Source organism: Lithobates pipiens, unplaced genomic scaffold (assembly GCF_037356315.1).
Source record: "Lithobates pipiens isolate NorthernLeopardFrog02 unplaced genomic scaffold, aLitPip1_a1.2 Scaffold_8, whole genome shotgun sequence".
Lineage (NCBI taxonomy): Eukaryota > Metazoa > Chordata > Amphibia > Anura > Ranidae > Lithobates > Lithobates pipiens.
The window spans coordinates 526,683,006-526,697,340 of record NW_027507903.1 but is presented as its reverse complement, the minus strand read 5'-3'; positions in this window follow the sequence as shown (position 1 = coordinate 526,697,340).

Below are 14,335 nucleotides of genomic sequence, written 5' to 3'. Positions count from 1 at the left end.
GGAGCAGAGATTAGTGTTCACTAAATGAAAGCCCAGCCCCCAACAGTTAGTAACATGCCCCTAGGAACACTTAACCCCTACACTGCCACCCACTGGTTAACCCCTTCACTGCCAGCGTCATTTACACAGGAATCACTGCATTTATATAGCAGTGATTGCTGTATAAATGGCAATGGTCCCAAAAATGTGTCAAAAATGTCCGATGTGTCCGCCATAATGTCGCAGTCCCAATAAAAATCGCTGATCGCCGCCATTACTAGTAAAAAAAAAATTATTAAAAAAAATGCCATAAAACTAACCCCTATTTTGTAAACACTATAACTTTTGCGCAAACCAATCAATAATCGCTTATTGGGATTTTTTTTACCAACAATATGTAGAAGAATACGTATCGGCCTAAACTGTTTTTTTTATATATTTTTAGGGAATATTTATTATAACAAAAAGTAAAAAATAATGTGTTTTTTTCTAAATTGTCGCTCTATTTTTTATAGCGCAAAAAAGAAAAAACGCAGGGGTGATCAAATACCACCAAAAGAAAGCTCTATTTATGGGGAAAAAAAGAACGTCAATTTTGTTTGGGAGCCATGGTGCATGGCCACGCAATTGTCAGTTAAAACAACGCAGTGCCGAATCGCAAAAAGTGGTCTGGTCTTAGACCAGCAAAATGGTCCGGGGCTGAAGTGGTTAATCAACATAACAAAGTTGACTATTTTTCTAATTTTATTTTTCCAGTAGCTTATATGCGTTTTCTCCTTGTCAAAATATTTTATTATGTATTCAAAGGTAAATTATACAAGTGTACAATATAATCTTTTATCAATAAATGCAAAGAATAGTATAGATTGCTATTATATATTATTAAATAAAATTAACAAAGTTATAAGCAACTGTTGATCTGTTTTTGAATGAAATATCTTCATTTATACAGTTACAATTATAACTATAAAAATTCTATATGATCATAGGTAGCATATGTGGGAGCTTCCAAATTTCAAGAAGTAAATATAGATATAAATAAAGATAAGTGACGAAGGGTAGAAGGAAAGAGAGGGATGTATAGAGAAAGGGTAATGAGTTCCGCAGGGTTCGGTCGGGAGCCACCACAACATCCTTGAACAACCATATTTGAAAATCAAATTTACTACCTTGGTAATAGTACTCTGTTGTCAAATGTTTATGGCAAAAAAAATTCTATCCAAGGTTGCCATATTTTTTCTTTTCAAGAGCTAACATTTTTGCTTGTATCATGTGTATATTCTATTCACAGTCTCATTGACTTGCAAAGTCGAGGATCGCCACGCTTTCGCCAGCATTTGTTTCGCCGCCGCGAAGAGCTGTATCAACAATTTAAAGCGGGTATGCAATAAGAATTCTGATTTTAATTTGAGTAGGGCCATTGTAGGGTCCAGATGCAATTTTGTTTTGAGTAATTTAGATGCAATGTTAAAAATTTCCTTCCAGAAGGCTTGTGCAATAGGGCAATCCCACCAAATATGAAAATAAGTACACAAACCTGTACAACCACGATAACATTGAGCCGAATAATTTTGGGTATATTTAGCTACCCTGACTGGTACAAGGTACCATCTTGTTAGTACCTTGTAGTTGGCCTCCATTGCCATTACATTAGGAGTGGCTGATTTGGTTACTGACCAAATTAGGTTCCAGTCTACATTTTCAAGAGTTTTCTCTAGGTCAACCTCCCATTTCTGAACATATGAAGGATTTTCTGAGTTTGATTGAGTTAATATTTGAGGGTATAGAAGGGATATTATTCCTTTGGCATTTGGTTAATCCTTACAGATAGTTTCAAAAGTGGTTAGTTTGTTTAGGGGAGTGTTCTTGTTTAAGAAGGGTGAGAAAAGGTTTTTAATTTGGAAATATCTAAATATTTCTTTATGGGGTAAGCCATAAGTGTCACAAAGTGTGGGGAAGGGGATGAAGGATGAGGAGTCTACAAACTTATGCATGGTCAGAATATTTAGTGATACCCATTCTTTAAAAGATTTAGAAGAGACCCATGTGGGATAAAATGCTGGGTTTTTATAAAATGATAATAGCGGATTGTGTGTAGATTGAAAGTGATTTCCTATTTTAAACCTATCCCAAAGAGATATAAAATGTTTAGTGATAGGATTTCGGAGATTTCTACGATCTCTACGAGAGATCCAAAGGTTTGATATGGAAATAGGGTCACACTCAGCCGCTTCTATAGACACCCATAATGGGATTTTTTTTCATGCATGATATTTAGTTAAACTAGCTAAGTGTGCTGCCCTATAATAGCATGCAAAATTAGGACATCGTAATCCTCCATTAAATTTGGGAAGAAATAAAGTACACTGTTGTATTCCCGGTTTAGAGGAACTCCACATAAACAGCATTTCTCTCTTCTGTATAAGTCTTAGGAAATAGGCAGGAACAGGGATTGGTAAAACAGGGAATAAATATAGTATTTTTGGTAGAATCGTCATGTTTATGGCATTGATTCTTCCAAACCACGATAACGGGAGGTGGGACCAGGATTTTAATAGATTAGATATATTTTAAAGAATGGATGGATAATTAACTGAGAATAAATTTGTAAAGGAAGCCGACAAATTAATCCCTAAATAAGGGATCGATTTGTCAGCCCAAGTAAAAGGGAGACCTATCTTTGCTGAATTTAGTTCTACATTTGAGAGGGATATGTTTAAGGCTTGCCATTTTTTTAGGGTTAATATGAAGACCAGAAAATAATGCAAATTCATTTAGTACTGGAATTAGGTTGAGGCCCGATATTTGTGGAGAAGAAAGAAATAGGAGGATATCATCCGCAAATAGACATAATTTATGTTGGTAACCGCCAATTTCAATTCCAGTTATAATGGGGTCAGATCTAATCATTTGAGCTACTGGTTCTATTAGGAGGGCAAATAATAGTGGAGAGAGTCGACATCCCTGATGTGTACCTCTATTTATACTAAAGAATTCAGATTTATAACCTGCATATTTAACATATGCTTTTGGGTTATTATAAAGAGCCATAATCTAGTTTATAAAGTTGGGGCCAAAACCCCATTTTTGTAGAGTATAATACAAGTAGAGTCAATTGCTTTCTTGAGGTCTAATGAAAGGAAACAAGCTGGAATTCGACGTGATGTAGCAATCTGTGCCAATAGTACCGCTCTACGTATGTTATCGCCTGCTTGACGTGTTGGCATAAAGCCAACCTGATCACGGTGAATTAGTGATCATATTGTATCTTCAAGACGAGTAGCTAGAATTTTTGCAAAAATGTTAATATCTATATTTATCATGGAGATGGGGGAGAAATTTATGCCTGATGTTTCATCTGAGTGTGGTTTTGGAATCATGCAAATTATAGCCATTAGTGATTCTTACCTAAGCTTATATGCGTTTTCATTCACTCTACACACTTTCTCTTTTTTTTTTACCAATTTGCAAAAATTACAAGAATTACAATTAAATATATGTCACCTACTACAACATGGATTTGTCATCTGTTTTGTGTATTATATTTTTCAGGAAAGAGTCTTTCAACAAGGCTTAGGATACATGAACGAAAACCACCTTCTCCTCTATTATTGCCAGTGTTTCTTTATAATATTATGGAACTACAAATACATTGCAGGTTATCATTAATTAATCATTTATTTTCCTAGCCTGCATTCCCTTCCCCCAAGATACAGTCAGGCAAAAGATCAGGCACTAACACCTAGAGTTAGTGCAATCTGTTAAAGAAGAAGTATGGCCATAGCTATTTTGTAGGTCACAGCAGTTTAGTTCATTCTCATTTTCAACAGTGGGGTGATGTCCCTCAGCTGGTCCAAGCTCAGGAAAGATCCTGACTTTACAGTTGGGATCCACCCAGATGCCTTGACCAGCAGCTAGTTCTGCCTCTCAGCAAGCCATTGGGAGACTGAGCCAGCCTCTCCAATGAGCGCTGGAGTGGCAGAGCAGCGAGCTGGTGACTGACAGTCACCGGCTCTTTGTTCTGTGAAGACCGCTTAGGGGCCTTTCACACGGAGCTGTCCGTATTTAGCATCCACTTGCTCAGCGGGGATCGCTCTGTTGATCCCCGCTGAGCCAGGGAATGACAAGTCCGTCTCTGCACTCTGTGCAGGGACGGACCTGTCAGAGAGTTCGCTCTTCCCTATGGGGGGATCGGATGATTACATATCGCCTGTCCGTTTTTATCTGATCCAATCCGCCAGATGGATGCTATCCATCTGGATTTTGCGGAGCGGATCGGGGCGGATTGGATGTCAGCGGACATGTCATCGCTGACATCTGTTGCTCCATAGAGCTGTATGGAGTGACCGTTCAGATCCACCTAAAAAAACGGCAGGCCAGATCTGAACGGTCCATACATGTGAAAGGGGCCTTAACAGATGCTGCATCCACCTAGGTCATTAAGATTTTTTTTTCTGAAACCCGAACTTCTCTTTTACACATGAAGATGTAAGTGTAATTATAAATTCCAAATTATGTAGTATGAATCAGTGTTATGTTAATAGTGATTGATCCAAAAATCTTGTGAGCATCAACAGAAATCAAATATGTGTAAAATTAAAATGTGGAGATTAAGGATTAATAGTGACCAACCAATTATCTCAAGCTAGAATTATATAGACATGTGCACACTGAAATATTTTGTTTCGGAATTTCGTTTTCGTCCAAAAAATACATTTATTTAGTTACTCCTGAAATTTGCTTTTATTTATTTAGTTTAGTTAAAAAATGCATTCGTCTGAAAATCCGAAATAATTAAGGTCGAAGCTGTCAAATCTTTTCTCTCTAAGTCGAATAATCTTGGACTAATAGAGTTAGGTTAGGCAGATTCAACCTTTTTTTTGCTATTGTCTCTATAATGTTGAATCTTTTCTCTCTATGTTGAATCTTTTCTCTCTATGTAGAATAATCTTGGACTAATAGAGCTAAGGTTAGGCACATTCGACCGCCAGTTCAATGGACACAGATCGCTATTGTCAGCGTCATGTCGAATCTCCTATCTATTTCGAACTGTTGTCACAACGAAAATGAAAATAAAGCATTTGTTTATGTTGGATCTTTTGGTTCTCGGAATCTGCATGTTCATTATCGTTTGTTAAGCTGATTGATTTCTATGCAGAGCTGCACCGTATTTTACACCCTCCAGTGTTAGTAAATCCCCCCCCCCCCCCCTTGCATCCTGAACACATGACATTTTCATTTTTTTTTTTCAAATGGTTTCAAGAAGGACATTACAGAACATAGCATTAACAAGCAGGTAAACACAGCGTTGGTTACATAAATCAGTAGATGTACACATCAGTAATTCGTCATCAAAGTAGTCCCAGAGGACAACAGGCTGGGTCTCTAGCCGAGCGTGGTAGCTTTACCGGCTTGGTTAACTTAAAGAAAGAAGAAGAAATGATAGTAAGGAAGAGTAGAAGGTAGAGAAGGGAATGAAGGAATAGGAGGGGGGGTGAGGGGGGGATCAGTCTGCGAGCCGATAGAGGAGAATCTGGAAAGTAAAGAGAGCAGAACAAGGCACATATAGGCAATGTGAGTTCAGTAGGAGGAGGTAGCCCATGGTATCATGTATAAATACATCATGCGTTGTTTTTATACCAGGAGGACCAGGTTACCCATTGTTTGTTGAATTTTTGTTTATTACCATTCTTAATAGCCAACAAGGATTCAAAAACATAATGTGATTGGATAGCACATAGCACTTCTGAAACATTCGTGATTTGTCAGTTTTCCAATTCCTTGCGATTAGTGACCTTGCAGACAACAAGATATGTGTTATTACCGTTCTGAATTCAGGGGGAAAATTGTCAATGTCAACATTTAATATAGCTAGGGAGGGGTTAGGGCAGGTCAAAATACCAGTTAAATATGAGATTTGGCGAAAGATAGAGTTCCAGAAGCTGATTAAGTGTTTACATGACCACAGCATGTGAACTAAGTTACCTACCATTCCACAATTCCGCCAACATAGTGGGGAGTTGTGGGATCCGAATTTGGAAATTCTATATGGGGTGAGATACCAGCTGAGAGCTATCGTCTGAGACAGCTCCCAGTGGTTGACACATCTAGAGGTCTTGTATATCGAACGGAATGCGTGTTGCCACTGCGGAAGCGAGATAGTTATTTCCAGGGCTGTCTCCCATTTTGTAAAGGGTTGAGACTTAATGAATGTCAATTTATGTTGGAAAAGGTTGTAAAAAAGAGAGATGCCTTTCTGGGGGGGTTGGAGTAGTGTTGTAAAAGCACCAGATTTCTGTAGGGAGGTAAATCTTGTGTGAGCCTAGTGACCTGAGATGAGATATTTGGATATATCTGTAGTATTCTGTGGACGCCAAAGAGAATTTGTTTCGTAGGGAGGAGAATGAGAGAAGGGTGTCACCTTGAAACAAATCCTCTATCAGTTCAATTCCTTTTGCCTGCCAAGACTGAGTAGAAAGATTAGGGATCATCTGGGAAAGGATTGTGATGGGCACAGGAACTGATGTTTGGTTAGAAGATGAGACCTGGACTTTCCTGAGGTCTCTCCAGACCATCAGGGAGGCTTGGATCGTGGGAGGTAATCCATGCATGGGTAAGGGTTTCCATACATCCATCAATAGCAGGGATCGAAGATCTGGGACAGGGGATATGGACTGCTCAATCTCTCTCCATAGGGAGGGTGCTGCTGGGTTCAACCAGCTTTTAAGTTGGGTCAAAAGCGAAGTAGTCCTGAATATCAACCAAACCCATTCCCCTTGCCGCCCTGTGTTTAACCAGGGGGGTCTTGGAGCATCTAGGTTTTCGGAGTTTCCAGACAAATTGTGAAAGGAGAACATTAAGGCTTCTAAGGTGTGTCCTGAACACATGGCAGTTTCTTAAAGTGACACTAAACCCATTTTTTTAATAAAATAAAATAAATGCAATATGCTTAATTATAAACAGAATGTACATCCCATCTATCTTCCTTTGCTTCATCTCTCAAATGCAAGCTTTCTTCTGCTGTTCTCAGAATTCCTGTTCTAGGGTGGCTATGTTCATTCTCTATACTACACTTGTGTATGTGAACATAGTCACCCTTTGCAGTTTGCCCTCAAGATAGACTACACATCTACATGCAAACACATTCAGCATTATGGGAATTGTAGTACACAAAGCAAAGCTTGTGACCAGAAATAATGGCACTGCTCATTCTACACCAGTAGCAGTAAGGTACATCAGTAGAGGATAGAAAACATGTATAGGATGAAAAATAAATCTGAAAACAATAGTAAGAAATGTTTTAAACAAAAAGAGGACCAGACATACTTGATATTTTAGAACGATTGTTTAGTGTCCTTTTAAATACTTTAAATAGTGATTCACATACATACTGGCTTCCGTTGTCAAATATATTCAGACCAAAAGTCCTTTACTTTTTTTAGAAAAAAAAATGTAATTGTGATAGGATAGATTGGGACTGACCCTCTGTTGCAGTCTTATAAAATATTGGCCAGATGGAATTTTAAGAGATGGATCACTGGTTTCAGTATTTGAACTGATGCTGTTTTCATATTGTTTTTGTACATTAGCTTTCTTTAAATGAAGTGGATATTTTCAGTTCACCAGTGGATTTAAGTCTTCTCTGTTTGTAATAATAATGCCACGTACACATGACCAGACTTTCCAGCAGACTAGGTCGGACTTGGCCACACATGAACATGATGACGTAAATGGGTCTAAACAAGGAAGTTCAATAGCCAGTAGCCAATAGTTGTCCTTGCATCATATTTGGTCCTTCAGACTAGCACACAAAAGGTTTTCTTGATTTTTGGTCCGTCAGAATTGAGTCAGTGGGATAGATTTGAAACGTGTTCTATTTCTAATTCCGTCTGATTTTTTTTTTAAAACAATCAGACTAGCCCACACACAATCGGATTGTCTGGCGGACTGATCCCGTCGGACCTATTCTGCCAGAAAGTCCGGTCGTGTGTACGTGCCATAAATCTTTCCTTGTGTTCTTACAAAACATACAAGGATGCTGTTGCATCCAACAATGAAGCAGATCCATCAGATACATTTATCACCAATTATGTTTGTCCCCTAAAGAGCCCAATGTTTTCTCAACTGGGTAGAAATCCCATTTACAGTATAAACCTTACTAGTAGTATAAGTTAAATATGCTGATCTATTTTGTTTTATTTTTCTCAACCACATCTATTTTCATATGCTGAACATATTTAGTAAGTTTGTTTATTATGATTTGTTTTTGTTTTTTTGGTAAACTGGCAGATCGCTGAAAGCAGACAATTTTTTATACAGTATACACGGTATACTGTATATCTCATATATTTGTAACTCAGTGCTTGATAATTGTTTCTGATTATATTCTTGCATTTGCAGTATCATATTGCTTGTGCCTATCGCCAACATTGTTTCCCTTTTCCATTTCCATTCATTATATAGAGTGTTTGTTCCTGGAAAATCTGTAACCGCATTCCCTAAGGCATATGCCTCCTTGAATAAATTTTTCAAAACAAACAATATGCCACCAGTATCATGATCCAGGCTTACAAACTCAATACAATTTAAAGAATTTATGTATAATCTTCTTTTGCTACTGTAGTAGATTTAGAATGTATTAGAATGAAGTCATGTAGCCACACATGCATTTGTGCGTATTGTGGCAATTGACCCCAGAGTACACCACCTTTGATTCTGGTACTTAGCTGGAAGGCCACAGGTTAGAGGTGGGGTGTTCCTTAGCCTCTTAAAGGACTGCAGGGGGTAAGCAGTGTGGGTAAGTGTTAGGCTGAGGAAAAAGCCTGTAAGAAAAAAACACTGCATTTGGTTAGGTGAGGCAAAACCACAGTTGTTAGCCTGGAGACTGTACTTTTTTTTTTTTTTTTTTTTTTTTTTACAAAGATAAATGCATAAACAACCAATGTTCTTAATGTGAACCGTCTTCTGAAATTGTTCCATTTTATCCTTGCCACTTCCAACATAATTTATGTAGTTTATAAAGAGCATTTTTAACAAGCTGAACTGAATATCAAAATTTACTTTTTGTTAAACAAAATAGCTTGAATTTAAAAAAGTGAAGATTTACTTTTAAGAAGACATTTCGAAGTGCTAATTGTGCCTAAACAGTACCTTGAAAAATGTACCTTTTGTCTTAAAAGAGAAGACCAGCCTGAGCTCATTTGGCTGGCTCTTGCTATGGATCACAGGAGTGCCTATTTGTTTGCACTTCTGCAATGCATTTTCAGCAGAGATTGGTCTGAAGTCCACTCTCTGCTGACGCCACTGGAATCAGTCCAGACACCACATTATCCCAACAATAAATTCTGGATCCGCCAGGTGCCTGGACTAATACCTGTCTCAGCCTCTCAGCGAGCCGATGAGAGTCTGAGACGTTTGATCCCCACCCCTGCACAGCTCAGTGATCCAGTGAGCGTGGAGGAACAGAGTGGAGAGCCACTGAGTGACAGGCAGCAGCTCTCCTTCCAGGGATCTGGGAGAACCGAGCCATCAGCAATGTTCGATCGCTCGGTTCTCAGTAAAGAGGCGGTGCGGGACAGATGCAGCATCGTTCCCATGCTGCATCAGCATCTACCTAGGTAAGTATAAAAGTGAAAAAAACAAAAACAAAACATACTTCTTTTTTAAATAGCCTCCTAACAAATATCAGAGTGCTCCTTAGCATGTGAGTATGTTTACGTATTTTTGTGTCTCCAGTCTTTATAGCTGTATATTTTTTGTGTGAGAAGCACTGCTGCCTACTAGTCTAATGCCCTGTATATGCGGTGGGACTTTCCGACGGAAAATGTGTGATCGGATCATGTTACCAGAAAATCTGATTGTGTGTGGGCTCCATCAGACTTTTTCCGTCAGAATTTCTGACACACAAAGTTTGAGAGCTGAATCTCAAATATTCCGACAACAAAATCCGATTGCATAAATTCCAAGTGTAGACAAGTCCGGCGCACAAAGTACCACGCATGCTCAGAATAAATTACGAGACGGAAACGCTGGGTCTGGTGAAACTAGTGCTCTTAATGGATATAGCACATTCATCACGCTGCAATGTTAAAAATTGTTTAATGCAGCGCATTCTCTTTTTCTTTATAATGCTAGAAGAATGAAGCTGTTTTGCTGCTCATGTTCACACAGACTTCTCACAAACTTCTTTCTTTATTATTTCTCCTGATTTCATGAATATAATACTTTTATTCACCAGATCTCCGGAATCATTTTTGATTTTTATGTTTTAATATTTTTTAAACATTTTGTGTTTTTTTTTAAAATCAAGATCTCCTTTTTTTATTTTGGTGATCTCCATTTTTTTGTGTGTTTTGTGTGTCAACTTAACACAACAACATTATTATCTTTTTATTTTATTGTTTTATTTTTTAATCTCAAGGAGGTTGTTTGGTGTTGGTGTCCCTTGTTAATTTGACTTTGTATTTTTGAAATGTACCTGCCTACTCACAAATAAACTGTCCTTTTTGAAGTTAAACACAGTCAAGTAGTTCTTTAACCCAAAAAAAAACCTTTATAAGGGGGCATAACCAAATAAAGAGGAAGACAACGCTGGAGAAACTGCTGAAATTGGTGAAGCCTTTGGCCCCCAGGGCACACATACATTATTTAAAGGCAAAATTGGTGGCCTGAGAAGTCCATATATAAGGGAGTACAATCTGGTCCAGAAGTCCAAGTGATCAGGAACAGCAGCAGATGACCTATTTGTCCCCAGGCTGAGGTCATACAAGAGCCTGCACCTTTTGTCAGACCAGACTGATCCCAGGTCATCACTCTCTGGTCTTCCTTCCACACTTCCTTCCAGGCTGTGGCTGTGGTTTTGGAGGTGTGGCAGAAGAAGGAGGATGGTCCAACTCACACAGGTGGTTTTTGTTGGTGAGTTGTCCCCTCAACCCCTTATTTATTGTGATATAAATTAGTTCTTCACACATGAGGCATTGCCCCTCCTCTATTTTCTGCATTTTGCATGCAGCCAAGGAGGCAAAGGCCTCTTGAAGAGTGGAGGTGGTTTTGAGGGCCACAGAAGCCTCCCCAATCAGCGTGAGCGCTGACTCCTCCACGTTTCTCCCTTTCCTGGACCTTTTGTTTGGAAGGCGGAGGGGAGGGACCTAGGATTCTGTGAGGCTCTTAGGCCTGCCCACCTTCTGGCTGCCACTAACTCATGCTTCCTCCTGGCTGTCTCATTCCACAGCCACCTCCTCGCTGCCACATTCCTTGGCCTCCACCTGGCTGAGGTCTTCCTGTGTATGAAAATGGGACATACTTTTAGTTTTTGGTTCATCAAAAGAATTTTGGGGTACGACGATCCAAGAATCAACCGAGGAAATGCTGGTCAGACCTGAAACTGAGGGAGCACAATCAGTACAGAAAGTTCAAGCGAGTTCTTCAAAAAAGTAAGTATTTGTCCTGTGTTCATATTATTATTATTATTATGTTTGTGCTGCTCCGTGTGCTTTTTTTTACTGTTGTACAGTTTAAAATGGTCACTTTCATGTTCATGGGTTCAATCGTTCGTAGTAAACATTGTTTGTTCGCCCACTTAAAATGTTTAAATGTGAATGTTTTGTGAAGTTGCAGTTAACTACATTTGTTCAGGCCTATTTCTAGTCAAAGCAAGTTTGTTGTCTAGAGGGGTTTGTAACTAGAATGAAATGCAAACTTGATTCAGTGTAAAGGAGAGGACACTCAGCAGCTGTTTGTGGGACACCAAAACACCCTTTTTTATTAGGGTGTCCCACACACGTGCTCCAGTGGATACTATAGGGGTGTCTCCATCTGTGAAACTTCCACAAAACATGTTAAAAAAAAAAAATTAAGAACATCATTGATGTTTTAGGGAGAATCTAAAACACACAAAACTAGCTAGCATCAATTTTATCTTTTAACCGCTTTAGCCCCGGACCAATTGTCAGCCTAAGGACCAGAGGTCTTTTTACAATTTCGCACTGCACTGCTTTAACAGGTAATTGCGCGGTCATGCAATGTTGTACCCAAACAAAATTTGCGTCCTTTTCTTCCCACAAATAGAGTTTTCTTTTTATGGTATTTGATTGCCTCTGCGATTTTTTTTTTTTACGATAATAGGATGATAGGAAAAATACTGAAATTTTTTTTAAAAAAAGATATTTTCTACTTTTTGTTATAAGAAAAATCGAATAAACTAAATTTTAGTCATACATTTAGGCCAAAATGTATTCAGCCACATGTCTTTAGTAAAAACAATGTCAATAAGCGTATATTTATTGGTTTGCGCAAAAGTTATAGCGTCTACAAACTAGAGTAAATTTTCTGGAATTTACACAGCTTTTAATTTATGACTGCCTATCTCATTTCTTGAGGTACTAAAATGGCAGGGCAGTACAACCCCCCCCCCAAATGACCCCATTTTGGAAAGTAGACACCCCAAGGAAATTGCTGAGGGGCATGTTGAGCCCATTAAATATTTTTTTTGTCCCAAGTGATTGAATAATGACACAAAAAAAAAGTTTACAAAAAGTTGTCACTAAATTATATATTGCTCACACATGCCATAGTTATATGTGGAATTGCACCGCAAAATATATTCTGATGCTTCTCCTGAGTACGGGGATACCACATATGTGGGACTTTTTGGGAGCCTAGCTGCGTACGGCACCCCGAAAACCAATCACTGCCTTCAGGATTTCTAAGGGTGCAAATTTTTGATTTCACTCCTTACTACCTATCAGTTACGAAGGCAATAAAATGCCAAAATAGCACAAACCCCCCCCCAAATGACCCCATTTTGGAAAGTAGATACCCAAAGGAAATTGCTGAGGGGCATGTTGAGCCCATTGAATATTTTTTTTTTGTCCCAAGTGATTGAATAATGACACAAAAAAAAAAAAGTTTACAAAAAGTTGTCACTAAATTATATATTACTCACACATGCCATAGTTATATGTAGAATTGCACCCCAAAATATATTCTGCTGTTTCTCCTGAGTATGGGGATACCACATATGTGGGACTTTTTGTGAGCCTAGCCACGTACGGCACCCCGAAAACCAACCATCACAGTTTCAAAGGCCATAAAATGCCAAAATAGCACAACCCCCCCCCCCCAAATGACCCAATTTTGGAAAGTAGACACCCCAAGCTATTTACTGAGAGGCATGTTGAGTCCATGAAATATTTTATATTTTGCCACAAGTTGCGGGAATATTACCACCTTTTTTTCTTTGCACAAAGTTGTCACTAAAAGACATATTGCTCACACATGCTATGGGCATAAGTGAATTACACCCCAAAATAAATTCTGCTGCTTCCCCTGAGTACGGGGATACCACATGTGGGGGACTTTTTGGGAGCCTAGCCGCGTACGGGACCCCGAAAACCAAGCACCGCCTTCAGGATTTAAATATAAAACGATACCAAAAAAAACTGTTAGCGATCGCAGGGATCAGGCCTGTCACTGCAAATGCTGCAGTTATGTGTTTAGTGTTTTGTAAGTGACAGTGGTCGATCGATACTGCACTTGGGTGGGCTGGGCGGAGGGGCAAAACGCAGGTGCTAGCAGGTATCTGGGCTGATCCCGCTAACAATGCGTTTTTTTGGAACCCTAAACTGCTGGGGACGCTAGTATAGATCTGATCAGATCAGATATTGATCTTTTCAGATACTATACCACTACGGGAGGTGTATGCTTTGCACGTAACCTAGCACTGCCTGGGGCGACTCAGACCCTGAGCCTAAAACCTAATTGATATCACCTGCTGGGTGATCAGGGGGTTAAACCTTTATCGGGTAATAAATGGTGGGTGCCCTGATGCTATAAAAAGCAAACTAACTAACCAGAGTCACCTGTAACACGTATACGGTGATCACTGGTGAAAGGGTTAACTAGGGGCAATCAGGGGGTTAAAATCTTTATTAGGTAGTATATGGGGGGCCCTGACGCTATATAAAAACCTGATGGGGAATCTAAATAACTAACTGGCTAACCAGTGTCACCAGTGACACTTATGCAGTGATCGCTGGTGAAAGGGTTAACTCTAGGGGCAATCAGGGGGTTAAAACCTTTATTGGGTAGTATATGGGGTATCTAACGCTATAAAAACCTGGCAGTGAACCTAAAAAATAACTATCTACCTAGCGGCACCAGTGACACTAATGCAGCGATCAGAAAAACTATTGCTTAGTGACACTGGCAAAAGGGGGTGAAAGGGTTACCTGGGGGCAATCAGGGGGTTAAAATCTTTATTAGGTAGTATATGGGGGTCCCGGATGCTATATAAAAACCTGACAGGGAACCTAAATAACTAAATAACTAACTGGCTATCCAGCGTAACCAGTGACAC